This window comes from Rattus norvegicus, chromosome 15 (genome assembly GCF_036323735.1).
Source record: "Rattus norvegicus strain BN/NHsdMcwi chromosome 15, GRCr8, whole genome shotgun sequence".
In the NCBI taxonomy this organism is placed as follows: domain Eukaryota; kingdom Metazoa; phylum Chordata; class Mammalia; order Rodentia; family Muridae; genus Rattus; species Rattus norvegicus.
In genome coordinates, this window is record NC_086033.1 from 21,569,980 (window position 1) to 21,597,486 (window position 27,507).

General features: G+C 42.8%; 1 long non-coding RNA gene across 9 annotated transcripts in view; it reads left to right on the forward strand.

Annotated features, from left to right (window-relative positions):
* Positions 1-4,473: 4,473 nt before the first annotated feature.
* Positions 4,474-27,507, forward strand: part of LOC120096947 (uncharacterized) — a 91,520-nt gene continuing 68,486 nt past the window's right edge. For 6 of the 9 annotated variants that reach the window (XR_005493899.2, XR_005493902.2, XR_010058123.1 and 3 more), the window contains exon 1: positions 4,474-4,628. This is a non-coding gene — a long non-coding RNA (uncharacterized LOC120096947). Of the gene's footprint in view, positions 4,629-7,628; positions 7,785-27,507 lie in introns of all 9 variants that reach the window. The other 3 variants (XR_010058120.1, XR_010058124.1, XR_010058121.1) reach the window with 1 other exon arrangement.

A 27,507-nucleotide genomic window follows, 5' to 3' on the forward strand; every position in this document is an offset into this window, starting at 1 on the left:
ACTATGGGTGGCACCATTCCCAACAAAAAGATTCTAATCTGCATAGAAGTAGGGAAAAGGAATTGAAAACTAACATGGGGTGTAAGAACTTACCGCTCTCTTCTCTTGACTGCGGTTGTGATGTGACTGGTTGCCTCAAATTCCTCCCTCCTTGACTTTCCCACAATGACTGATTATAACGTGAAATTGTGATTCAAATAAACTCTTACCCCTTAAGTTGCATGTCACAGTAATAGGAAAGAAAAAGAAGTCAAGTGTCAAGGAAAACAGAGATGTATAGAATATTTTTTTAGAACTCAGAGGTCTTAGCAGAGAGCATTCAATCAGCGGATGCAAAGGTGAGATTAAATCCTCAGTATGTGGGTTACCGCAGTGGCTTTCAAAGTGTACTGTCCAGACCTGGAGGGTCAGTATCATTTATTCATCAAATTCTGGTGCTCCACCCCGGAACTATCAAATGAGACACTCTGAGGATAGAGTTCAGGACTCTGTGCTTTGTCAAGGTACCTAGATGACTTGGGGTAATTGCCAAAAATGGAGAACCTTGGGTCTGGAAGTCAGCTCGATGGATAAAAGGTGCCTATTATTGTCAAGACTGATTACTTGAAGATGTTGCCCCACCCCCACTACTGCCCCAGGTTGCACTCAGCGGAAGGAGAGAACTGACTTCCACAAAGTCGTCTCCTGACCTCCATGTGCACACTGTAGCACATGTGCTCACCCACCATGGGCTTTCAAAAATGTTGGACTTTTATGCTATAGGAATTCTCAGAGGCATCTTTAAACATAGATTATAATAATCTTCACAAAATGCTATTAATCGAAGGGAAATGTAAATCTTGTGGATCACTGTCTAGGTCCATTGGACCATTGGAGCCTTTTAAGATGAAAAATTATTTTTCCTCCCCTCGGCCACATTTTAGATTTTTGGATTGTGACAACGCTTTCAGGCAAGGGTGGCAATTGGGTTTTACTGTGTGTGTTTTATTTAAAACGACCATCTGAAATTCTATATTGCAAGGTCACATCCCTTGTGGGGAGAGAATCACAGTTAGCAATGTTGCCCAGGGATGAAAGAGGTCAGAGTAAGGGGACACATGACACGGATGGTTTTACCATCCTTCCGGAGAGACATGAGATCCTTTGGACAGTTACAGAAGTCTGGAAAAAGGAGAGAGCTGTTGAGGTAGTGGTGGTGGTGGTGGTGGAGGTGGTGGTGGTGGTGGTGGTGGTGGTGGTGGATGAGAAGGTGTCTTCCAATTTTTCCTGGAGTCCACTACATTGACACCTAACCTGAGTTGATCCTTAATACCAATCGGCGTGCCCACATCTTGTCTAGGCTCTAGGAAACATGAGAAACTGTAGATTTTAGGAAAAAGGGAAGAAAAACATATTTCTCATAATTGTAAGGAATTTTATAGTTTGGTCTGCTGTTCTCTTTTTGAAACCCACTCCTTACCATTTTAACACAGACAGAGAATATAAATGAGACTCTGGTCAGGAAACAACAGTATTTGTTCTTTTTCTGGGTCCTCTGGGTTTCCCAAGATGTGACAGAACAGTCTTGTTCTCTGGCAGCGTTGTGTATCTGTCTATTTATATAAACCCTTGGCTTGGTTTCTTGAGTTGTGCTCTCGCATAGCAGCCTGTTACCCTACTTATCATTTGAATCAAGGGAGTTAAGTTTCTTTACATATTTTAGCTCTGTGGTAGCATAATGACTGTTTTAGAGTAAAATCCTTGGATGATATCATAAAGGGAAATTAAGTCTGACACCTGGCATAAGGAAGAATCAAGTAATATTATGTAAAGCATGAGGTTTAGGCTCTTTTGAATTAGATATGAATAACTTTTTCCTATTTAACTTTACAGATCTGTGTCAGTGACACATCCTTGGGTGTATTTGGGGGATTATCTGCTCTACTGGTGGTATAAATGCTGGAACACAGATGAAGGGCACAGGGGGAAGACAGAAGAAGTCTGTTTTAGCCTTCGTTTGAATCTAGTCTTTTTCTGCAAGTCCCTAATTCTCCTTTGCTCTTTGTTCTGAGTCCTGCTAAATAAAAAGACTGAGTACAAAATGGAGAACATTTGTTTCTAGCTCTGTACGTTGGGTTTGACTTTATTTGACCCAAATATGCTATTATCTTACCCTCTTTAGGACCAATGTCCTGCTGTTGACTCTGCTTCCTGTTTGTCATGCACTGTTGATTCTGAGTCTCTCCCAGTCAGTGTCTGGACTCATGTTATCCTGTAACCATTTTTTTCTTTTTTCTTTTCTATAGAACTGAAGGCTAGGAAGGTGTCCTGTTGTCTTGTTATATTTTTTCACACAGACTAGGGGCATCTGCAAGGAGAAACCTCAACTGAGAAAGTTCTACTACCAGATTGGCTTACAGGTAAGCCTATGGGATATTTTCTTCATTGTTGATTGATTAGGAAGTCCCAGCCCCTGTGGGTGGTGCCATCCCTAGGTTGGTGGCCTGGGTGCTCTTAGAAATCAGATTGAGCAGGCCATGGTATGCAAGCCAGCAAGCATCATGCATCCATGGCCTCTGTTTCAGTCTCTGCCTTTAGGTTCCTGCCTTGAGTTTCTTCCCTGACCTCCCTCTGTGACAGAGTGTGACTTGAGAGTTGTAAGCTGAAATAAACCCTTTCCTCCACAAGTTTCTTTTGATCACACTGTTTATCACAGCATAGAAGCCCTTGCAAAAGCCCATTATCAAGGTGCCTGCATCTAGGAAAGGCTTTCCCGCTGTGTTATTCCATAGCAGAAGAAAGACAGACAAGAGTTTACTCAGAACAGGCAAGAGAACAACAGAGGTCAGGTTTTGCTTTTATAATAAGCTGTTCTTTGTAATGATGACATATGTCTACCCCTGAGATCAGTGGCCTTCTGACCCAGTCATCATTCTTCTATTGTGGTTTCAATTGGGATTGATTTTCCAAAACATTAATGTTGGGAGACACGTTCAAACCGTTATGATAGGAAATGGATCTATTCTGGGATCTTGGCTTTTCCTCTGTGGTTAGGGCTGAAATGAACAGCACACACATCATTTTTCCAATGCTTTAGAGAGTCGAAATCAAATCTACGTTTCCATTGAAAAATCAATGCACTCTTCTCTAGTCCCTATGGAAATTAGATTAATTCTTAACACATTCTTTAAGTAGATATGTTACCAAGACATTTTCATAGAGTATATATTCAAATACATTGTGCAATACTGTTCTTAGGCAAAATTATTTTTTTAAGACATATGAAACTATACCACCCCGCTTACATAGTATGTATTTGCTTAGGGAATCTCCATGCTCAAGACAAAGATAAATTTCAGTCCAGGTAACATTACATTCTCAACTAGTGGAATTCAACTGAATGATATTTCAGCTGTCTTTCATAGACTGAGTTACTGAGGTCAGCCAGTTTAAAATTCTCAGTTATGTGTAGTCTTGAGAGGGTCCAAGAACTTCTAAGAAGGGATCTAAAAGCTACTGAGAATTTTAGAGAATATCACCCCAAAGCCTGTCATTAAGAAAATAGACAAAACCAGATGTCAGCATCTATGTTAAGAACAGGGAACACTGATTCACTGCTATTGAGAGTGGAAACTGGTGCAGCTACTACGAAATCACTATGGAGGGTTCCTCAAACTATTAAAGCTAGAACTACTGTAGGACTCAGCTATACCACTTCTGGGCATCTAAAGGACTGCACACACAACCATGGTGATATCCACCTCTCTGTGCTTATTTCCACGCTACCCACGATGGCAAGGAAATAGAACCAGCCTAGATGTCCACCAAAAGATGAATGTGTAATGAAGCTGAATACACACGCAACGCAATCTTAATCAGCTGTAAGGAAAAGCTATTGAAACATTTCAGGAAGAATAGGTAAAACTGGAAGTCATATGAATCAAGGTAACTAAGACTCAGAAGGGTGAAAATCGCACATTCTTTCTTATATGTGGATCTCAACGTATATAAGTGCATACAGTTGCATGTGAGTATAGGGGTAGGATATGGAACTGGAGGGAGGACACGAGAAAGAAAGTAGTGTTGAGGAAATAGGGGAAGAACAATAGGACCTCTGTGACAGAAAAGCAGAAAGGAGTCCATTGGGAGGTGTGTGGAAGGTTTTGGAGGGGACAGAGAGAAGAGATGGGGAGGAGGATCAGCGAAAATCTTATTTGAAACTATAGCGAGACCAATGCTTTGTATGCTAAGTAATACTGAATTATACAAAAACAGCTGAAGAACGTCTTAAACTTTTAGGTGGAGTTTTAAGGGCATATAAAAGAGCAGAGTTAGGCTTGCTTTGGGGGAATCTGTTCAGCCACTGAGGGCTCTGTGTGGGTGTGGGGTAGTTAACCTTTCAGAAATAGCCAGAACACTCCAGCAGGACTCTGAAAGGGCCTGTGCACTTGTAAACTTGGCCTGCCCGAGCTGCGAATAGCTGCGCCACACCAGATGAGCTGCTAGGAACGCCGAGGGTGCCAGGGAATGAACGTGCTTATTTCTGACTTCTGAGAGGATATAATCCAAATGACAGATACCCAATAGGCCCAAGGTTCAGCGCTTGGAAAGCAGCAAGACTCGAAGCCACCTGCGGTTGGCGATGGAAAGTGAGTGTCTATGATTTTTAAAAAGTGAAGTATTATTTGGGCTTCACACTCTAAGTCAGATGCCAGGGGGCATAAATGTAGAAACTGCATATGTGACATCAAGGGTGAGCCCGTTGGGTGCTGGCATCTGAATAGCTTAAGAGAATATATCCAAAGGTATAATTAATAGCTTAAGGGGATAGATTAAAAGGTCTAAATATGTTTTACTTGGATGAGGAGTGAGAAGGGGGGCTAAACATACATCTGCAGGTGCTGCAGGAAATGTTTGGGGTGGTGTGGAGAGACACAGTTATTCCTGACATGATGAAACTGAGAAAAGGAAAACTCAGCCTGAATGTCAGGAAAATATTTCTTACACAATTTCCAAAAAGCTGCAAAGGGAAGTGGGCAAGTCTTGTTATTTAAAAATCACACGAAACTTGGTTGGATCAACCAGTCATTTTAGTCTTCCCCCTCTCCACCATTTCTTGATCTAAAAATACCATATTTTCTCTGTTCTTGCTTGTATTTGTAAGTTACAAAAACTAGGCGTTCCTTGTGTAAATTTGAAGGTACTTTGTAGCTATCAAATAAGAAATGGAAGAATCCCTCGGGTTGGGTGTGCAGGGTGTTGGCAAACCCCCCCTTCTTTCTAGAGCTCATTCCTTCACTTAGTTTTTAAAACTTACTTAAATTCAGGCTTTCAGTTTTGGGTTTTACTTTTAGATTGCAATTGTAAAAAAGAGCAGTTTGTAGTACTTGGGATCAAACCAAGGCCTCACAGAAGTCAAGCCAACTGTCTACCACTGAGCTATTGTTCCAAGCTCAGGAGTAGCTTTGATTGGATACTTAAAAGTATTTACAATGGAAGGTGTCTAATGGAATTAAATTTGGAATCAATAGAGAAGTCAATGTGTGACTCTCTGGGAGACATGAACAAATCTGTTCACCATACATTGTCAGCAACAGACCAAAGCCACAATTTTACCAATGTCCAGCTTGGTAAAGGGATGAGTTCACTGAGCTTACTCACAGGGTATGGTGACATGTTTGCCTGGAGGGAAGATCACTTCTACTCTTCCCTTAGCAGTTGTTAGTGCTATTGTATTCTTTGGGAGGGGAACCTTATGAATCTCATAAGTTTTAGGAATGTCCTGAGACTTGTGAGTTGTTTTTTCTTACTGAGTCTCAGAAGTTCCATTTACTTTTTGCGTCTTGATGATGAAATTATCTCCAGGAAGGGACTGCTTCAATGCAGAAGAAATTTCTACACAAGAGACAAGTACTTGGGAAATTCACCAATACATGGAAATCAAACAACACTCTCCCGAGTAATCAATGGGCCAACTCCAAATCTCACTGCAGGGATTAGAAAATGTCTTGAGATTAATAAAAATGAAAACACAACACAATATATTTGTAAGACAGAAGTAGCATAGTAGGAAAAATGCATATGTATAGATGCTTATTAAAAAAGAAAAGACCTCAAGCCAATACCTAACTTCTCTGTTTAGGCTAAAAAGCAGGCCAAACTAAACCTACCAAACAGATGGAAGGAAATAACAAAGACTTGAGGGGAAATAAAACAGAAAAATAGAAAAAAGTCAACAAAACCAGCTTGTAACACACACACACACATACACACACACAAACAGAAACACGACAAAGCCAAGCCAAAAACATCAGATTACTAAAACCAAGAATAATTCATTTAAATATAGGTAGGGCATCCGAGTAGGAATTTCTCCAAAGAAGACATCCAAATGGCCAATGAGCACATGAAAGAAGCTCAGTGTCATCAGTTACCAGGAGAATGTAACTCAAAATCACACCGAGGGCTGGGGAGATGGCTCAGTGCATTTACAGTGCTTACAATGTCCACAGCACAAGCATGGAGACCAGAGTTAGGATCCCCAGAACCCATGTAAAAGCTGGGCAGCATGGTGGACACCTGTAATCTCAGCACCCAGGACTCAGAGGCAGGAGGTCCCTGGAGCAAGGCAGTCAAATCTGTGCATTCCAGGTACAGCATGAAACCCTTCCTCAATGTTTAAAGCATCGAGTAACACACACACACACACACACACACACACACACACACACACACACACCACACATACCACATCACACCACATACACACATAAACACACACACCACACACACACCATACCACATACACACCACACCACACACACACACACACACACACCACACCACACACACACACACACCACACACACACACACACCACACCACACATACACACACACACCACACACACACATACACACCACACACACACCATACCACATACACACCACACCACACACACACATCACACACACATACATACACACACCACACACACACACATCACACACACATACACACACACACCACCACACATACACACACACACCACACACACACACCACACCACACACACATACACACACACACCACCACACATACACACACACACCACACCACACATACACACACACCGCACCACACACACACACCACACCACACACACATACATATATACACACACACACCACACCACACACACACACCACACCACACACACACCACACCATACACACACCACACCACACACACACACACCATACGACACATACACCATACCATACACACACCACACCACACACACACACCACACCATACACACCACACCGCACATACACATACACCCCCCCCACACACACACATTGTGCACATGCTTATACACAGGCATGAGCACCAAACATGTATTGATAAGATTGATAAGTACTCGTGAAATCTCAGGATGAGCTGCTCTAACATACTCAGATAACTGTTGTGGATGGGAATGATGTTATGTCACTCACTGTCACTGTGGTGGTCTGTGTTTCTGTGTTTTATTGTGGAACAATAATTACACAACCTGAGAAGTTGGAAGCTCACAAAGAAGCCTTGTTCTCATACAGTCTCTCCTATGTCCTTCTGCTGATGCCTGGTATTTCTTTGATTAAAAATAGTACTCTGGAGTCAGTGTTCCCAGCAAGAGGTACGCCAGGTCCCATTCAGTGTGCTGGAAGGGCTGAGAAAGATCCCAGGCTCTGAGAGGTCAGAAACAAGATGGCAGCAAATGTGACAGAGGATGAGGACATCGAGGATATTTCTTAATCAAGACAGTAAGTAGACTTTAATAAACGCATGAGAGAAAGACACAAACCAGCAGGCTAACTAAGCCAATTAAGAGTATGAGTCCTTTAATTTTGGTCAGAGACCGAGAGCAGGCTCATGCCTCAAAGTTTTCTGATGCCCTCAGAGTACAGTGTCTGAAAAGGAAAAATGCAATCACATCAGGTGAGATGAAGAATAATCTTACAGCATTCGTTCAGGCAGAACATTTGTTTAATTTTATTGGACACAAATGGCAATTAATTTTGATGTATACTTTTTTTTTAGTTATTTCAATTTAAGTTTGTATTAACAATTATTTTGGTTAATACATCTAAACCATGGTCAGGATCATGGGACTCCTAAATGCATTGGCAAGGCAGACATGACTACTGTGGGGTAGGGGGCTGAGAATTGTCTAAACAGATACAAAGTGGAGTCAGGAGAAGATGGGATGACCTTAGTTAATTCATTGATAATGCTACTTTGATGGCATAGTCGGGAGATAATCTAGGGCAATATTACTAGGTGGCTAATCATTGTGATATTTTCTAACTGTAAATATCAGGAGGTAGACAAATTGGAAGGCAAAAGTGTAAAGAGAAGAGACTTAGGAGAGATGATGGGAAAAGACTCTCCACCAAAAGTGTGTTTCTAAAACCTGTAAGTCCTCCCAAAAGTGGCCAGAGTAACAGTGATTGGGAGAGGGCGCCATCTTGAAGTCCTTCAGGAGTCAATGCCATCAAGGTATTCTCCAAAATCCATGATAATGTCGGAGCCTTCCCTCTGCCTCCTGCCCGTCACTCATCTGTACTCCAAGCCCCACCCACACTCAACGATTCTCTCCATGAGAGTATATTTTATTTTAAAAATTTCCTTTCTTTTATTTTCTCTTTTTCTCATTTCTTACCTATTCTTCCTTTAGTTATTATCATTATTTCTTAAAGTTTTTTTAGCACTAGGGATTGAATCCGGGGGTCTTGTTTATGCTAGGCAAGCACTCTACCACTGAGCCACGAGGGATTTTTTAAGGACTGCTTTTTCATGGGGTATGCTTTTTTGTACCTAACATTCACCTTTTTACTCCTCAAATTGGGGTAATTCCTTTTCATACTCGAGACCTCAATTTTGACAGCATGCTGCAGAAATTTTTCTCTTACCAATGCTCCATGCCCTCTGTGTTGGGAAATTCTCCTTCCCACATGTCTGTTCCCTGGTTCTTTGTCTTGGCAACACCTCCACCCCCTTATATAAACTGCTGTGCACACTTCAGTGGACACAGAAACACCGTCAGGGCTTGCTAAAGGCCTAGGGCCTAGATACAGGGCCTAGGTCAGATACTGATTTAGAGAACGTGGCTGGGCTCTCTCAGGAACACAGTCATATTGTAGTTGGTTGGGTATTTCTTAATTTTCCCAACCGGACCATAGTTCAGAGAAAGAGAAGGAGTTATTATAATCCCAACAGCCCAGATACTGTATGGTGGGGTAGAGGAAGCCATTGGGTAATTATCAACGAAGAGAATAAAAAAACAATTAAGAACAGGAAGGGTTTTAAAAAAATAAAAGAACTGAAACCCACACGCTTGGGATTTGAAGGGGTAATAAAAAAGCAGAGATGGTGTCTATTTGTGGGGATGCCTACACGCCATTGCAAAGCACACATGGGGACTGTGTGGCAGTGCCCAGGTCGCTCTCTTTTGTCTTGCGCTGGCTGTGGGGTGAAAAACGGTCTGGCCCTCCTTCCATTACCTGGCCCTACCACGGACTCAGAAGTGTGTTTTTGGCAGCATACCATTTTGAGAATTGCACTCGGTTCTTCGGAAGGCCGTAAGGTAATTTTTAGATGTAATAATTTAGGTCCTCGCCTACCCTTGACCTTTGAAGTCTGATTGAAAACACCACGCACCTCCCAGCCTAGACCTTGGCAAGTCCATGATGCTTCACTGAGGAGAGGAGCTTTCATTCATACGAGGAGCCGGTTGGTGAAATTATCTTACCTTGGATTATTTTTTTAAAGGTACAACTGAAATGGAATTTTGTTACTATATAGACAAAGAGATGAAGGATTAAAAAAAAATAACAAAGCTTCTTAATATGTTTAGAACTCAGCAGTTGATGTAAGAACTCATTAAAATGCAGGGTGACACTTGTTGCCCGGAGATAAGACAGACAGCTTCTAAAGACTGGTGAGTCCATTTTTTTTTGGAATAAATTGCTGTACCAAGTCCACTCTGGTTTCTAAATAATAAGAGGAGCACAGAGCAAATGACCAAACCCACCCTGCTCACCAGGCTTGAAACTTCATCTTTCCACCATTGAGCATGAACCTGAAGGGGAAGAATGGCTGTGTGAGGTCAGAGGTTAGCAGTCCTGTCAATGTGACTTAGAAGATCTATCTGTATGAGGTCAGTGGTTAGCGGTCCCACTAACATGATTTTTACTGTGTGAGGAAATATGTATGTATATATGTGTACACACACACACACACACACACACACACACACACACACACATACACACAAGACTCTTTCCACCTTTTGGTGGGTGATGTTTGCTATGAGGCAGGGCCTATCACTGGGATGTCACCACTCAGGTTGAGCAATCAGGTCATCATGGCCCGGGGATGTCCCATCTCTACCTTCCCAGAACACATTCCTATACCTTTTTTTTTTTTTTAAATGTTGGTCCTATGATAGAACTCAGGTCTTTATGCTGGGCAGCAAGCCATTTACAAGAACGATATCTCCTTAGCCTAATTTGCGTATATTTCTTAAGATTCTCCACGGATAATAACGCATCTTGAGGGCATGGGACAGATGTCCTTATCCTTTAATGCTATCTATGGGCTTAGCAGCTGGCTGGGGAGTTGAATAATTTAATGTACAGTGTGCCTATTAGCTAATTGGCTGCTTAGCGTTCTGTGTGCGTTGTGAGCAGCTGGGTGAAATCACCTTATAACACCTCTCTGGTATTTATTTTCCGGAGAAAGCATGGTTCATTCTTTCCCAGAGGGCCTCGCACCCCTTCCTCTGGATCGCACTGCTGTCTCTGGGCATTGGCAGCACTGGGTCTAGAAGCACTGATAGCTTCTCTGTGGGTGGAGAATCTCAAACCCACCTGACATTTCAGGACACATTGGTGGCAGTAGCCTTCCTGCCCAAACGGATGGCTCCTGGAAAGTAATTGTGAACGCTTGAGGTTTTGGTTCAAGGGCATTTTCTTACATGCAACTTGACTTCCATCTTCTGTTTCTGTTTTCTGAGCTGGAAGACAGTTTTCCATCTCCTTCTCCTCCACTGAGAGCCAGTGTTTATAAATCACGTTCTTTTAAAAGTAGTTGTTTTCCAATAAGGTTTTCTCATCCCAGGGAGATTAAAAGACTCCAAGTATATTCTGTGTAGATTCCTGTCACTGAATCTCTCCCCTCTCCCTCTGCACTCAGGGCTCAGTGCAATACTGTGAAGTCCCAACAGGGGGCAGATGCTTCTCATCTGGGTGTTTACAGATAATCCTTTCTGCCCCCAACAGCTAAAAGCTTTTCAATGACTTGGGTGATCTTTTATAATCTTTACAGTCATTGAAAACACTTCTGTTGGTTCTAGATTGGTTTGGTGTCCTAGAGTGTGGAGTGTCTCTCTTTGATGAATGATCTCTCCCTTTCTCGTTTTCTCTCTTTGTTTTTCTTCAGACACATTCATGTCAGAAGTCCAATGTGCCCAAGCTGCCTCTGAGTTGCTACATAGCCCAGGTTGGCCTAGAACTCTTGATCTTCCTGTCTCTAGCTCCAAAAGGGCTGAATTTCAGACGTGCAGCGTCGTTTCTGACAGGGGTTCTATTAGCCATGAATAAGCACGTGAAAGCCCTCCCTTAACACCCAATATTTTCTGACTAAATTAAGCTTGTAACGTATTGTATCCCGACTCTCCCACACAGCGCCACAGCGAGACTTACACTGAAAATATGTTCCTGGTCTATTTTCTTGCACTCTCTTGTACTGCCGAGAGTGCCAGGGCAGCAGCCAGCACCTGCAGCCACTGGCAAGGTGTTGTCTGGCAGCTGTGCCAGCCAGACGCCAAGTCCTAGCCTGCTCCAATAATAGTGTGTGGGTGGTAAGCTGGCTTCCTGCTGACAGAGGAATCAGCCACAGCTATGCCCCATGTTCCTGGAAGCTGGAGCAAGGTTGGCTCTGGGTAATGGAGTGGACTCCCCTGACCCTTCCCTAGAATACAGGAATAGAGTGGTAGAAAACTGTTCTCTGGGTCAGAAAGATTCCAAAGTGGCTTTGCCTCCTGTAGGGGAATGTGGTGTCTTCCCTTTATTCTTTTGATGCTACACCGTCCTTTCAAGTAGAGTCAGAGTTGATGCTCTTCTATCTATGCCTTGTGATGGGAGCATCTGGAGTCCAAGCCCACCGTCCAGCTGGCTCTGGAAGGAAGACGGACTGATTTCACTTTTGGTACAGAAAGTGCTAAGAGCCTTCCTTAACTGGCCCCTTCGAGGTCACATCTTCAGAGTTTATACTCTCTACTTTAGCTGCATTAAATTCTCATGCTGGGTATACAAAGGCAGTTGAGAAGAAACCTGGGTTTCAGCAGAAAAAAGGGGGGAGCGTGAGAAGGTAAGGGGGCTGAAAGTAGCCTGACTTCATTATGCACGTGGATGGACTCATCAAGAAAAATAAAAAGACATCTTCTTGGAGCGTTTCATTGCAAGAAGGCACCTGTTCAGGCAAGAAGGCCATTTTTAAGCAGAAGGCCAATGTAGCTGTTTTATATCATTCCGTCTTTGTCTGTCTTCATAAAAGAGACTGGGCAGGCAGCTACTGGAAGTCCAACAACTTAGAGCAGCCGAAGACTTAGGAGTCAGGTGACCTGAGTTCAAACTCTTCTATCCTCAATCATGTGGTCTTGGATGAGTGACTGCACTTCATTGAACACTAGTTTCGTGGTCTGTAAAATAATAATGGTAGAGGTGATCATAGCTTTGGAAGGTATTGTATTTAAGAGTTGATGTGTAGAAACACAGAATGACCTTTACACGCCGCCAGACAGAACGTCAACACCAGCCTGGAGGAGCCGTGAGAGAGTTGGTTTGAGGTTGAATTTCCTTGCTTGAGTGGATGTCCAGGCCCATCTTACTGTTGTCTAACTCAACATTTCCAGCTTCAGTCTTGATGACAGGTTCACGTCACAGGCAGTGAGTCGCCCCTGCAATTGTGGTTTGACGAGAAGCATATCTGAGGCACTGGTGTAGCACTCCCTTAATCAACACGGTGGTACTGAGGGAAGGGGCCTCTGCAGTAAGAGCACAATACTGCTTTAGAACACATAGTCCTTGGGTGTAGCTTCTGGTGGCCTTGGTCCCAGGCCTGCTGTCCCAAGTCTCATGCTATAGAGATGGTAGGATGCAGGACTCTGCCAGGAGCCTCTGCTGAAAGTTACTGTTTGTGAAGTCCTTTGAAGTGCATATTTCCCATGCATCTGGAAATTCCAGTTACTAGAATCGAGTCCTCATTCCTTGACCATAATTTCCATTCTTTCAGTGCTAACTGGTCTGAGACTGCCCTTGATTAATGGCTCGTGCCTTCTTTCCAAATTCCTTCCTGGCCAATTTTCATTTGCTTAACAAACTGGATTTTTTTCTTCGATGGAAGCTGAGACGGCAAGTTTAGGCGTTCCTCCTCTTGCCGTTATGGGTTTGATGTTGGGCTGACTACCGTTTCGGTCCCTTCCACTCATGGTGTTGTCAGTAAGTCAAAGGCAACAGTTGCCTACGCCAACAGTGCTTGGACACTGCATTTATGTAGCGTTGACTCAGATCTTCTTTCCTTGGGTGAGGTAAGTGGAATTCCCAGCCTCTAAATCTATGGCCTTTGCAGTATGTACTCGATAGAAGTGCACAGCCAGCTGCAGGGCTTCTTCTTGGTATCACTTGTCTGTCTGTCCGTCTATCTGTCTGTCTGTCTGTCTGTTTTTTGGTTTTATCAGTCTGTGGCTTTTAAAGTCTCTTTGTTGATTTCCACATCACAACCATGGTATTGTTCAACCCAATGTCATGTGGTTCCTTTAAGACTATCAGAGCTCCTTGAAGAACGGCCCCAGTTAGCACCTCCCTAGATAACTCTGCTCCTCACCACTGGCTTTCACCATTTGTCATCTTCTCCCTTGTTTCAGAGGCACACGAAAAGCAGCTACAGCTACTGCACCTGCTCATGTGATGCCACAAAATAAAAGGGATCAAAATATTTTTTAAAATATCGCTCTTCTTTGACTAAAATCACAAACAAATGAGAAACACCACAGGAAGGTTTAAATTGGGACAGGGGAGCAGAAGGCAGCGAAGAGAATGGGGAGGATGAATAACACTAAAATCCCTCAGGAACACTCATACAGAAATCTACTGTAGAAACTTCCAAGTACACACACACACACACACACACACACACACACACACACACACACACACCATGTAATGGGGCAGCAGGGCCCATAACAGATACCAGAGACTAACACATGTGTAGGAGTGGGTTACAATTTTTGGCGACCAGGCAGGTCTCATAAAGCCCCAAACATTACAAGCTATTCTTGATGCCATTGGCTACCCTCTGGACCTCGATGCTAAGGCCCTATTTCCAGAGACACTGCATGCTTGAGTCCTAGAACAGAAAAATCCAGCTGGTGCCGACCTGGACACTTCATCCCTACTGTCTAGCTTTCATAACATTAGTGCTATGCATGTCACTGGAGGAGAAAATTAGCATCACTCATCCCCATGTATGACTCCTGAGAGCTACAGTAATGATTGGTCTGACAAGACACGCTCCCTGGTACAGTAGTGGCCTCAACATCCTGGAAGTAACCAACCAATTTCCGGTTGGACTTTAAGTTCTGTTGCACAAGCTGAAAATGGTTTTATACTTGGCACCATCATTACGCTAAGAATCGATGGCTACACATGAGTTATAGGGGTTGGTAAAGAACCTACGGCTATTATTCTGTTTAGTGGGCATGATTTTAAACCAAATCCTAATACTTATTGTTATATTCATAGACCAATGCATCTCTCAACCCTCGTCTGAGAAGCTTCAAATGTAATACATATTGATTAGCACAAAGACCGACAACTTAGATGGGGGCAGAGAATAAGAGATCATAGAATAGTCAGCTCCAGATGGAGCATACATACTGCAGTATAGGATGATGTCATGCAGTAAAGCGGGTCCAGGATAAGGCGAAGCCTATGATTGGATGAGAAGGAAGGGTAGGCAGGGGGGAAAAGTCTAGGAAGGAGAGGGGAGGAGGAGGAGGGAGGGGGATCAAGTTGGAGTCTATGGAGGGGGATGGTTTAGATTTAGGGGAACTAGATCAATTTTAACTTGTCTAAGTGGGCAATTTATATCTTTATCGCAGTGAATTTACTGCGTAGATGAATTGTGGATTGAGAATTCAACATGTAAGTCTAATTGCTAAATTACAAATTTCTGGAACTTTGATTCTACTCAGCTAAAGAGGACAGTGTGTGAGAGAAATAGCTGAGAGGCAGTTGGAGCATGTGGATCTGGTTCTGTTGCCCGAGTAGAGTGAGAACATGCAGGGCCCACAGAACGAGATATGTGTGTGTGCCAGGCGTGATAACTACCGCCTAGGGGACCGCTCAGAGAGGGTGGCAAAAGGAAGACAGCTGGGACTGGGCGGCTTGCAGACCTCGAGGGAGAGTAGCCGCCAGAGTGAGCAGATCCGGCTTGCAGGATCTGATAGCAAACGTTCGTCTTTTAACTTTTACCGCAACACTGCAGTTGTTTCTTCTGCCAAAGCTTAGGGATCGCTATGGAAGGGGACTGGAAAGATTAGAAGAGCATTAGGTATAGATTACTCTAAGGCAATTGCGTCTTCTAGAAACAGCGGGGCAGCTGGTTATGTGAATTCAAAACAGCAGTTGCATGTAAGAAATCCTGTGCCAGCCCATGCCGGTCCAAATCCCAGGGTAGAGAGAGATACAAGTTAGTCACAAAAATCACACCCCTAGTCTTGATGCTACCAGCAACTGTTAGCAGCTGGCAGAAGAGACAGTTTTTTATGTAAGAGCGGAGTCCCTGGTTAGTTGACCTTGCTCCAGTGGAAGATTACAACTCTACTTTTGGGCAGCACAAATTGGTCTTGATGGTTTTGCCCCCCACCCCTCCAAAAAAAAGACATGAAGTTGGGTGGGTAGGGAAGGGTTGGGTCTGGAAGAAATTGGGGAAAAGGAGGAATATAATCAAATACATTGTATGAAACTCTCGAAGAACTTATAAAAATTAAAAATCCCTAGGAATGTTCCTAAAATCACACACAAAAAAATGGGAATTAGAACATAGTGTTTCTTTGTGTTTAAAACATTCAATCTAAGATTTAGCAAACGTCGAATTCTTTTTTTTTTTACAGAGTGCCAAATGTAGCATTGGCCATGGTTTCCTAACTCTCGCTTTGTTTCTGACTCTTCATTCAAAATCGCCATCTCGTAAACTCCACTCATTACCTACAATTAGTAGATGAAGCAATTAAAAATACTTCATTAGACTCTGACCCTGAGGTGCAGCAGAAAGTATTAATCTTTTTACAAACTCAGCAGTACATTAGAATCACTGGAACTGCTCACTAAAAAAACTTCTGTCCTTAAACTCTTAAGGTTCTGACCTAGGCCTGGAGGCCAGGAGAGCCAGTTTCCTGTCCAACTTCCCTGCCGTTGAAAACAGGGTGCCTGTCTTTTTTCCACAAGGCTAGGGCCATCCATACTTGCTCTTTTCCTTCCACAAGTGTTCTTTTGTAAACTCAGAGTGTAAGTATCATGTACACATGGATTCAATTTTGGTTTCAGTAACTCTCTCTTCTGAGATCACGATTAGTATATGAACCACTTACCCAACATCCAAAATTTAGTATTTTGGTTTTCTTTCTTCTAAATTCATATTATTGGTTTTTTGTTTTTTGTTTTTTTGGATGAGACAGGGTCTTACTTTGTAGCTCAGGCTAGCCTCAAACTCCTAATTGTCCTGACTCCATCTCCTAAGGCTGGAATCACAGGTATGAGCCATGGACATATATTCCATGTTTCCTTTGGTAAAAACCAAACCAAACCACAACAATTACAACAACAGCAACAAGAACCAACCAAACAATAAAACCTTATCTTCCCTCCATTTCACATTAAAAAAAATATGTCTCCAAATCTCAATGTCCACGGCACATTCTTAACATTCTTTTTCACTCTGGCTGCCTCTTCTTACCCGGGCTGAGTCACTGTCATTTCTGTCTTGGGTTGTGATAATGCCTTCTCCTTGGTTTCTTTGTTGTCGTCACCCATGGTCACCCCTCTGAGTCTGTCCTCTCCTTCACTTCCTCCTCCCCTGCCGTGCTGAGTCTTACTTTTTCTGATGTCCCAAGCTTGATCCATCATTGATTTTCACTCCAGCTGTTCCCTCTGGCAGCAAGGCTCTCTCACAATGTGCCATCGTGTGTCATGGCACACGGCCTTGCTCTGTGTTTACGCGTGACCCTAGCAGAAAGCATCCCTGACGGACCCACTTAAGAACGTGGCACTCTGCAGCTTAGCTTTTCTCCTTTGTTGTTGTGTTTATTTCTGCTCGAGGAGTTTTACGCTTCTTGTTTACTTTTTGTGTCAGCATTTGTTTGGTGTGTGTGTGTGTGTGTGTGTGTGTGTGTGTGTGAGAGAGAGAGAGAGAGAGAGACAGAGAGACAGAGAGACAGAGAGACAGAGAGACAGAGAGACAGAGATAGTCACATGAATGCAAGTGCCCATGGAGGCCAGAAGAGGGCATCAGATCCCCTGGATCTGGAGTTGTAGGTGGTTAGGAGCCAATCAACCTGGGTGCTGACAGCTAAAGCCTCTGTAAGAGCAGCAAACGTTCTTAACCACTCAACCATCTCTCTAGCCAATGTTTAGTAGATGCTCATAAATATTCGTTGAATGAGAAGTCAGCTACATTTACCCCAAGCAGACACTCTGTTGAGTGCCATTGTACTAGATACCCAATAAGCATCCATTGAGTGCATGAGTAAAGCTGTGTTGAAATCCCATCTTGACCACGGAGTAGTCTTGCGACGTGAGCTCTGTTTTAAAACCTTCCTGAGTCACCACTTCCCCATTAGAGGATCGGTGCCTTGGGGAGCCTTGTACTCAGATGCTGTCTGTAAGTCTTGGTGCAGGGACTGCTCTCAGGAGCACAGTGCGCTGATGAGAGCCTTCCTACCATGATTAGGATTGCTCTTTTTTTTTCCTTTTTGATTATATTTAGCCCTACCATATAGAATCCTTGGAGAATCAATGAGGGCCGTTAACCAAAGCCTTGGTAACTGAGCTCCTCATCACTCCAGTCCCATAGACCCTCAACTATGAAGATCAGACCTTTACTTGCCAGAGTTAGGGAAGAATCCTAGTATACCTCCAAAGTATTGAAAATCCAGCTTCCCACTGCCCTGGTGGTCTCCTGCCTGCATTGTTGGAACTGGCTTTCCTGCCCCTCCCCCTTTATTTTCCCTACACTCCATTTGGTTTCCAACAGGTGGGAACAGTAAGTTACCCGTGTTATGGTACAGTTTTTGCTTCGCTTCTGAGTCCAGTTAATGCCCAGGCTCCCCCACACTCTCAGCTCCTCACCTCAAAGCCCGAGCTTGTGCCGTTTCTCTCCTGCTAGCTTGGCACCCCAGCTATGACAGGCTTCTTACTGATCCTAGACTGTGAGGTCTAGCCCCAGGACCTTTGCACTCAGCTATTCCTTTTGACCCTTTGTTCCTGGGTCATTGTTATGACTGTGCACTCCCCATGCCTAAGGTATCTGCCGGGCTCGCACTCTCACTTAGATCTTGGCTGCAAGGCTCACCCTCACAACAGCTGCCTTTGCTTGTCGCAGTTCAGGGAAGGCGGAGACCTCTCTGGCGTGCGGCGGGCTCTTAAGGAAGACATGCAAGGATGGAGAGGGGACCCCGTAGTACCTCCCCCATGAGATTCTCTGCTTTAAAACCTTCAAAGCTCCAACCTTGGGGAAACAGCGACTTTGTTACTTAATAAGCCCATAGCAAGTGCCGGCACCGTTGGACAAACGGTGGGCTTTAATTATTGTTCGTGGGCTCCTCTAGACTAAGGGAGAAGTTCTATGGGAGTTGAAACAAGGCTGGTTCTATTCTCTGTTGTGTCTTTAGTGCTTAGCGCGTCCTAGATGATCAGTGGTTATTGAGCAAACGAATGAATGATGAGTTAGGCAAATGAGGGGAGAGGGAGGAAGTCTGTAGACCTGTGTGTCTACACGGTTGTGAGGACTGGAACTGAGAGAAGCGAAAGGGCAATTTCTGTTCTATTTCTGTGTTCACCTGGCACGGCGATGGGCGATGGCTGATTCCATAACAAAACAATGCTCAGTGAGTCAGGCTTTTTAGATGCTGGAAAGTATCCACAGGTCAGGGTGGCCTTGAAAGTGGCATCCTAGTTCGCTTGTTTGCAGTTCAGTGAAGTTGGAGACCTCTCTGGTATGTTGCTGGCTCATGAGGAAGATATGCAAAGAATGGGGAGGGGACACAGCGGTATGCCCCCCTCCTCCACAAGATTCTCCTTGTCTCTTTCAGGATTGTACGTTTTTGGGCTTGAAGGAGGAAACTGGTTGTGTAGGCTTAAATCATTCCCACAAGAGCCCATTGGATGTCAGAATGAAGAGAAAGATTAGCTAAACAAATCAGCACTTGGCTGGAGACTTAACAGGCAGGCATAGTGTTGACCTTGGATGCTTTCATGGAGGTCAGCAGCTATCCGGCTCTGGGTCACTTTGTCTTCAAAGGATTCAGTCCTCCGCCATTATCCCCATGCCAAACGAAATGGGCTGTGGCTCCCACAGGTGTTGCTAGACTTATTTGGAGACTGGGCCTGAGAGGAAAGGGGCAATCAGATTACAAAGAAAAACAGAGAAATGGGCAGAGCTGGGGAAAGGCCACTTCCTGATTTAACTTAACATTTTCCCGCCTGTCTGGAAGGGAGCCTTTCATGGAGTCAGGGGCAGCCCTTTTTATGGTGGGGGCTCCAGAATCTGACACCCTACTTTCTGATCCAGCACCACAGGAGTGCCTCTGTGAAGCCAGGCCCTCCTGTGGGTTCTCCAAGGTGAACAGTTGGGTCGTCTTCCTCTGGCTCGCGTGAAGGAAGCCTTTGCAGGTGGTTTGGTTCTCTGTAATCAATGTAACCAATTTCCTATACCAATTCCCCTTAAGACCCTTTCAGATTGATTCATTTATTTATTTCATGTATGTGAGTACACTGTAGCTGTCTTCAGACACACCAGAAGAGGGAATCAGATCCCATTACAGATGGTTGTGAGCCACCTTGTGGTTGCTGGGAATTGAACTCGGGAGCTCCGGGAGCTCCGGAAGAACAATCAGTGTTCTTAACCCCCCCCCGAGCCATCTCTCCAGCTCCGCCCCCTACTCCCACCTTATTTCCTAAATTGCATTCTCAGTTCAAAGAATGTTTAGGCTTTATAAAGATAGGCCTCCTGGTTACATTGTTATAAAGAGGTTTTCAGTGCACAAAACTGAAAGAACTAACTTTAGCCTGTACGGGTGCACAGTGAGTCAGGCTTTTGAGATGCTGGAAGGTTTCATTCATGAGGGTTTCATTTTTCTATTTTCTGTTTTTTGTATGTGTTGCATGAACTTGTCAGTGTAGGTATATGTATGTGTGCATGTGAACAGTTGCTTACAGAGCTTGGAGATAGACATTGGGAGGGTCTTTCCTCATAATTTTTTATTTCCTTCTCTTCTCTTCTTTCCTCTTTCCTTTCTTTTCTCTTCTCTTCTCTTCTCTTCTTTTCTTTTCTTTTCTTCCCTTTTCTTTTCTTTTCTTTTCTGGATCTTTCAATGACCCTGGAGCTCATACATTTGGCTAAACTGGCTGCCAGTGAACTTCAGTTCAGGTACATGTGACCATGTCTGCCTTTTTTTTTTAATTTAATTTTTTAATTGGATATATTTTATTAACATTTCAAATGCTATCCCCTTTCCCAGTTTCCTGTCCCTAAACCCCCTATCCCATCCCCCCTTCCCTGCTTCTATAAGGGTGCTCCCACACAAGCCCCAGCCCTTCCTGCCTCCTGCCCTGACATTCCTCTACACTGGGGCATAGAGCCTCTGGGAGGACCAAAGGCTTCCCTTCCTATTAATGTCCAACAAGGCCATCCTCTGCTACATATGAAGCTGGAGCCATGGGTCTGTCCATGTGTAATTTTTGGGTGGTGATTTAGTCCCTGGGAGCTCTGGTTGGTTGGTATTGTTGTTCTTATGGGGTTGCAAGCCCCTTCAGCTCCTTCAATCCTTTCTCTAATTCCTCCACTGGGGACCCCATTCTCAGTCCAATGGTTGGCTATGAGCATCTGCCTCTGTCTTTGTCAGGCTCTGGCAGAGACTTTCAGGAGACAGCTATATCAGGCTCCTGTCAGCATGTACTTCTTGGCATCAGCAATAATATTGTCTGGGTTTGGGGCTGTATGTGGGCTGGATCCTCAGGTGGGGCAGTCTGTGATGGTTTTTCCTTCAGTATCTGCTCCAAACTTTGTCTCCATATTTCCTTCTATGAATATTTTTCTTCTCCCTACTAAGAAGGACTGAAGCATCTGCACTTTGGTTTTCTTTTTTCTTGAGCTTCATGTGGTCTGTGGATTTTATCTTGGGTAATTCAAGTGTTTGGGCTAATATCCACATATCAGTGAGTACATACCATGTGTGTTCTTTTGTGATTGGGTTACCTCACTCAGGATGATATTTTCTAGTACCATCCATTTGCCTAAGAATTTCATGAAGTCATTGTTTTTAATAGCTGAGTAGTACTCCATTGTGTAAATATATCACATTTTCTGTATCCATTCCTCTGTTGAAGGACATCTGGGTTCTTTCCAGCTTCTGGCTATTATAGGTATGGCTGCTATGAACATAGTGGAGCATGTGTCTTTGTTGTAGGTTGGAGCATCTTTTGGGTATATGCCCAGGAATGGTACAGCTGAGTTCTTAGGTAGATTTCCAATTTTCTGAGGAACTGCCAGACTGATTTCTAGAGTGGTTGTACCAGCTTGCAGTCCCACCAAGAATAGAGGAGTGCTCCTTTTCTCCACATCTTTGCCCGCATCTGCTGTCACCTGAGTTTATGACCTTAGTCATTCTGACTGGTGTGAGGTGGAATCTCAAGGTTTTTGAATTGCATTTCCCTAATGAATAAGGATGTTGAACATTTCTTTAGGTTCTTCTCAGACACTCAATATTCCTCAGTTGAGAATTCTTTGTTTAGCTCTGTATCCCATTTTTAATAGGGTTATTTGATTCTCTGGAGTCTAACTTCTTGACTTCTTTGTATATATTAGATATTAGCCTTCTATCAGATGTAGGATTGGTAAAGATCTTTTCCTAGTCTGTTGGCTGAGGTTTTTGTCCTATTGACAGTGTCTTTTGCCTTACAGAAGCTTTGTAATTTTATGAGGTCCCATTTGTTGATTCTTGATCTTAGAGCATAAGCCATTGATGTTCTGTTCAGGAAAATTTCTCCAGTGCCGATGTGTTCAAGTCTCTTCCATACTTTTTCTTCTGTTAATTTCAGTGTATCTGGTTTTATGTGGATGTCCTTGGTCCACTTGGACTTGATGTTTGTACAAGGTGATAAGAATGGATCCATTTACATTCTTCTACATGCTGACCTCCAGTTGAAGCAGCACCATTTGTTGAAAATGCTATCATTTTTTTCCATTGGAAAAAAATCCTTTGTCAAAGATCAAGTGACCATAGGTATGTGGATTCATTTCTGGGTCTTCAATTCTATTCCATTGATCTACCTGCCTGTCTCTGTACCAATACCATACAGTTTTTATCACTATTGCTCTGTAATACAGCTTGAGGTCAGGGATGGTGATTCCCCCAGAAGTTCTTTTATTGTTGAGAATAGTTTTTGCTATCATGTCTTGTTTTTGTTGTTATTCCAAATGAATTTGCAAATTGCTTTTTCTAACTCTATGAAGAATTGAGTTGGAATTTTGATGGGGATTGCATTCAATCTATAGATTGCTTTTGGCAAGATGACCATTTTTACAATATTAATCCTGCCAATCCATGAGCATGGGAGATCTTTCCATCTTCTGAGATCTTCTTCAATTTCTTTCTTCAGAGACTTGAAGTTCCTGTCATACAGATCTTTCACTTGCTTGGTTAGAGACACACCGAGGTACTTTATATTATTTGTGACTATTGTGAAGGGTGTCATTTCCCTAATTTCTTTTTCAGCCTGTTTATCCTTTGAGTAGAGGAAGGCTACTGATTTGTTGAGTTAATTTTATATCCAGCCACTTTGCTGAAGTTGTTTATCAGGTTTGTAAGTTCTTTAGCAGAATTTTGGCAGTCACTTAAGTATACTATCATATCATCTGCAAATAGTGATATTTTGACTTCTTCTTTTCCAATCTGTATCCCTTTGATCTCCTTTTGTTGTCTGATTGCTCTGGCTAGAACTTCAAGAATTATATTGAACAAGAAGGGAGAGAGTGGGTAGCCTTGTCTAGTCCCTGATTTTAGTGGGATAGCTTCAAGTTTCTTTCCATTTGATGTTGGCTTTTACTATGTTTAGGTATGGGCCTTGAATTCCTGATCTTTCTAAGACTTTTACCATAAAGGGGTGATGAATTTTGTCAAATGCTTTCTCAGCATCTAATGAAATGATCATGTAGTTTTTTTCTTTGAGTTTGTTTATATAGTGGATTATATTTATGGATTTCCATATATCGAACCATCCCTGCATCCCTGGGATGAAGCCTTACTTGATCATGATGGATGATTGTTTTGATGTGTTCTTGGATTTGGTTTGCGAGGATTTTACTGAATAATTTTGCATTGACTTTCATAAGTGTAAATGATCTGCAGTTCTCTTTCTTTGTTGGATCTTTGTGTAGTTTAGGTATAAGTGTAATTGTGTCTTCATAGAAGGAATTGGGTAGTGTTCCTTCTGTTTCTATTTCATGGAATAGTTTGGGGGAGTATTGGTATTAGGTCTTCTATGAAGATCTGATAGAATTCTGCCCTAAAACGGACAATTTTCAGTTGGAAGACTTTTAACAACTGCTTCTATTTCTTTGGGAGTTATAGGAATGTTTAGATTGTTTATGTGATCCTGATCTAACTTTGGTACTTGATATTGGTCTAAGAAATTGTCCATTTCCTCCTGATTTTCCAGTTTTGTTGAGTATAGGCTTTTGTAGTAGGATCTGATGATTTTTTGAATTTCCTCAGTTTCTGTTGTTATGTCTCTCTTTTCATTTCTGATTTTGTTAATTTAGATACTTTCTCTGTGCCCTCTGGTGAGTCTGGCTAAGGGTTTATCTATCTTTTGATTTTCTCAAAGAACCAGCTCCTGGTTTTGTTGATTTTTTGTCTAGTTCTTTTTGTTTCTACTTGGTTGATTTCAGCCCTGAGTTTGATTATTTCCTGCTGTCTACTCCTCTTGGGTGTATTTGCTTCTTTTTGTTCTAGAGCTTTTAGGTGTGCTGTCAAGCTGCTAGTATATGCTCTCTCCAGTTTCTTTTTGGAGGCACTCAGAGCTATGTGTTTTCTTCTTAGTGCTGCTTTCATTGTGTCCCATAAGTTTGGGTATGTTGCACCTTTATTTTCGTTGAATTTTAAAAGGTCTTTAATTTCCTTATTTCTTCCTTGATCAAGTTATCATTGAGTAGAGCATTGTTCAGCTTCCATGTATATGTGGGCTTTCTGTCATTTTTGTTGTTATTGAAGACCAGCCTTAGTCTGTGGTGATCTGATAGGATGCATGGGATTATTTCAATCTTCCTGTATCTGTTGAGGCCTATTTTGTGACTGATTATATGGTCAGTTTTGGAGAAGGTACCACGAGGTGCTGAGAAGAAGGTATATTACTTTGTTATAGGATGAATATTCTATAGATATCTGTTAAATCCATTTGGTTCATAACTTCCATTAGTTTCACTGTGTCTCTGTTTAATTTCTGTTTCCATGATCTGTCCATTGATGAAAGTGAGGTATTAAAGTCTCTCACTATTATTGTGTGAGGTGCAAATGTGTGCTTTGAGCTTTAGTACGGTTTCTTTTATGAATGTAGGTGCCCTTGCACTTGGAGCATAGATATTCAGAATTGGGAGTTTATCTTGAAGAATTTCTCCTTTGATGAATATGAAGTGTTCTTCCTTATCTTTTTTGATAACTTTTGGTTGAACGTTGATTTTATTCAATATTAGAATGGCTACTCCAGCTTGTTTCTTGGGACCATTTGCTTGGAAAATTGTTTCCCAGCTTTTTTACTCTTAGGTAGCCTATGATTGTCACTGAGGTGTGTTTCCTGTATGCAGCAAAATGCTGGGTCCTGTTTACGTATCCTCTCTATTAGTCTATGTCTTTTTATTGAGGAATTGAGTCCATTGATGTTGAGAGATATTAGGGACCAGTGATGACTGCTGTTATTTTTGTTGTTAGAAGTGGAATTATGTTTGTGTGGCTGTCTTCTTTTGGTTTAGTTGAAAGGAGATTACTTTCTTGCTTTTTCTAGGATGTATTTTATGTACTTGTGATGGAATTTTTCATCTATTATCCTTTGTAGGGCTGGATTTGTGGAAATATAGTGGGTATCCATGGTTTTGTCATGAATTGAGACTTTTGCTGGATACAGTAGCCTGGGCTGGCATTTGTGTTCTCTTGGGGTCTGTATGACATTTGCTCAGGATCTTCTTGCTTTCATAAGTCTCTCTTGAGAAGTCTGGTGTAATTCTGATAGGTCTGCCTTTATATGTTACTTGACCTTTTCCCCTTACTGCTTTTAATATTCTTTCTTTGTTTTGTGCATTTGGTGTTTTGACTATTATGTGGTGGGAGAAATGTCTTTTCTGGTCCAATCTATTTGGAGTTCTATAGGCTTCTTGTATTTTTATGGGCATCTCTTTCTTTAGGTTAGGGAAGTTTTCTTCTATAATTTTGTTGAAGATATTTATTGGCTCTTTAAGTTGGGAATCTTCGCTCTCTTCTATACCAGTATCCTTAGGTTTGATCTTCTTATTGTGTCCTGGATTTCCTGGAAGTTTTGGGTTAGGAGCTTGCTTTTCTTGTGCATTGGGGTATCCAGGTCTTGGTGTGGTGGGGGAACTGGGTTCTGATGATGACAAGTGACCTTGGTTTTGTTGCTTACGTTTTTACCCTTGCCTCTCGCCATCTGCTTATCTTTGGTGTTAGCTGGTCTTGCTGTCTCTGACAGTGGCTTGACCCTTCCGTAAGCCTGTGTGTCAGCACTACTTGTAGACCAGCTCTCTCCCCACAGGATCTGGGTACAGAGACCTGTGGACTAGGGTTAGCTCTGGGCACAGGTGAAAAGCAGGTTTTTGTTTTTTTTTTTTTTTTTGGTTCTTTTTTTCGGAGCTGGGGACCGAACCCAGGGCCTTGCGCTTCCTAGGTAAGCGCTCTACCACTGAGCTAAATCCCCAGCCCTTGTTTTTTAAATAAAAAAATAAATAAAACATGGGTTCTGATGAGACAGAGCAAGAAGAAGCACAAGGTCTTCCATTTCGTGTTCTTGCTGAGGCCATTTTAGGTTTAATAGAATTTGATTTCCTTAGTTGAGAACCTGTGGGAAAATGGTCCAAGTCTATTCTAGGAAGTTGAGGTCAAGATTTCCCAACTACCTTCTCTTAGCTTCTGTTAAAACCTCTTGTCTCTGTGAAGTGCCCCCTGGGGCTGATAAGTGAGATGCCAGGATGTAGTCTTTTGTCTTCAAAAACCCTGTGTTCCAGACACTCAGGACTACACTTAGTTCCTGAATACCCAAGTGGAGTGGCAGCTGTTAGAATAAAGACCCTCAGCTGGCTATGAACTGTCCCTTGAGTGATCATCTCCGGAGGGTTCCCCATAACCCTGAGAACCCAAACGCAGGTTCTTACGCTTTCTGTCAGGCTGAGCCATCTCCCCAGGCCCCTTTGTTTAGTTCTGTATTCGTGGATTTCCAGCACATGGACCTTGGGACACTGACATACACTGTCTTTCTCTCTCCCTTCCTTCCTTTCTTTTTTGTGTGTAGTGTATACATAAGCATGTACCTTTGTGTCTGAGTATGCTCACACCTGTGCGCACAGATGTGGAGGCCAGAGATTTGCTTTATGTGCATGTGCACATGTGGCTGTGCTCTCTTATCTGCACCTGTGGAGGCCAGAGGCTGAAGCCAGGAACTTTTCTTACATAGCTTCCCTCCTTTCATATTTTTGAGACAGGGTACCTTTATTGAACTCAACATTTACTGTTGTATCGGGACTGACTGGCCAACGAACACGTGGGATTAGCCTGTTGGTCTCCCAAGTGCTGGGGTTACAAGAGTGTACCTGACATTTATAAACTGGGGATCTGAACTCAGCTCCTCATGCTTACACTCCAAGCTTCAGCTACCGAGCCATCTCCTCAGGAGACACCAGTTTTCTAGCTGTATGTTTAAACCCCTAGACAATGCTTAGGTATTTCTTGGTTGCTTTGTTTTTTGGTTTTAGGGAGTCAAACCCAGGGCCTTATTTGTGTTAGGCAAGTCTCAACTATTGAGTTATTCCAATAACTGTTTTATTTTTATTCTGACCCAGGCTGACCTCACTAAATTACCCAGAATGCTCTTGAACTAATACAGGCCAGGCAGGCCTTAAGCTTGTCATCCCAACTGGAATTAC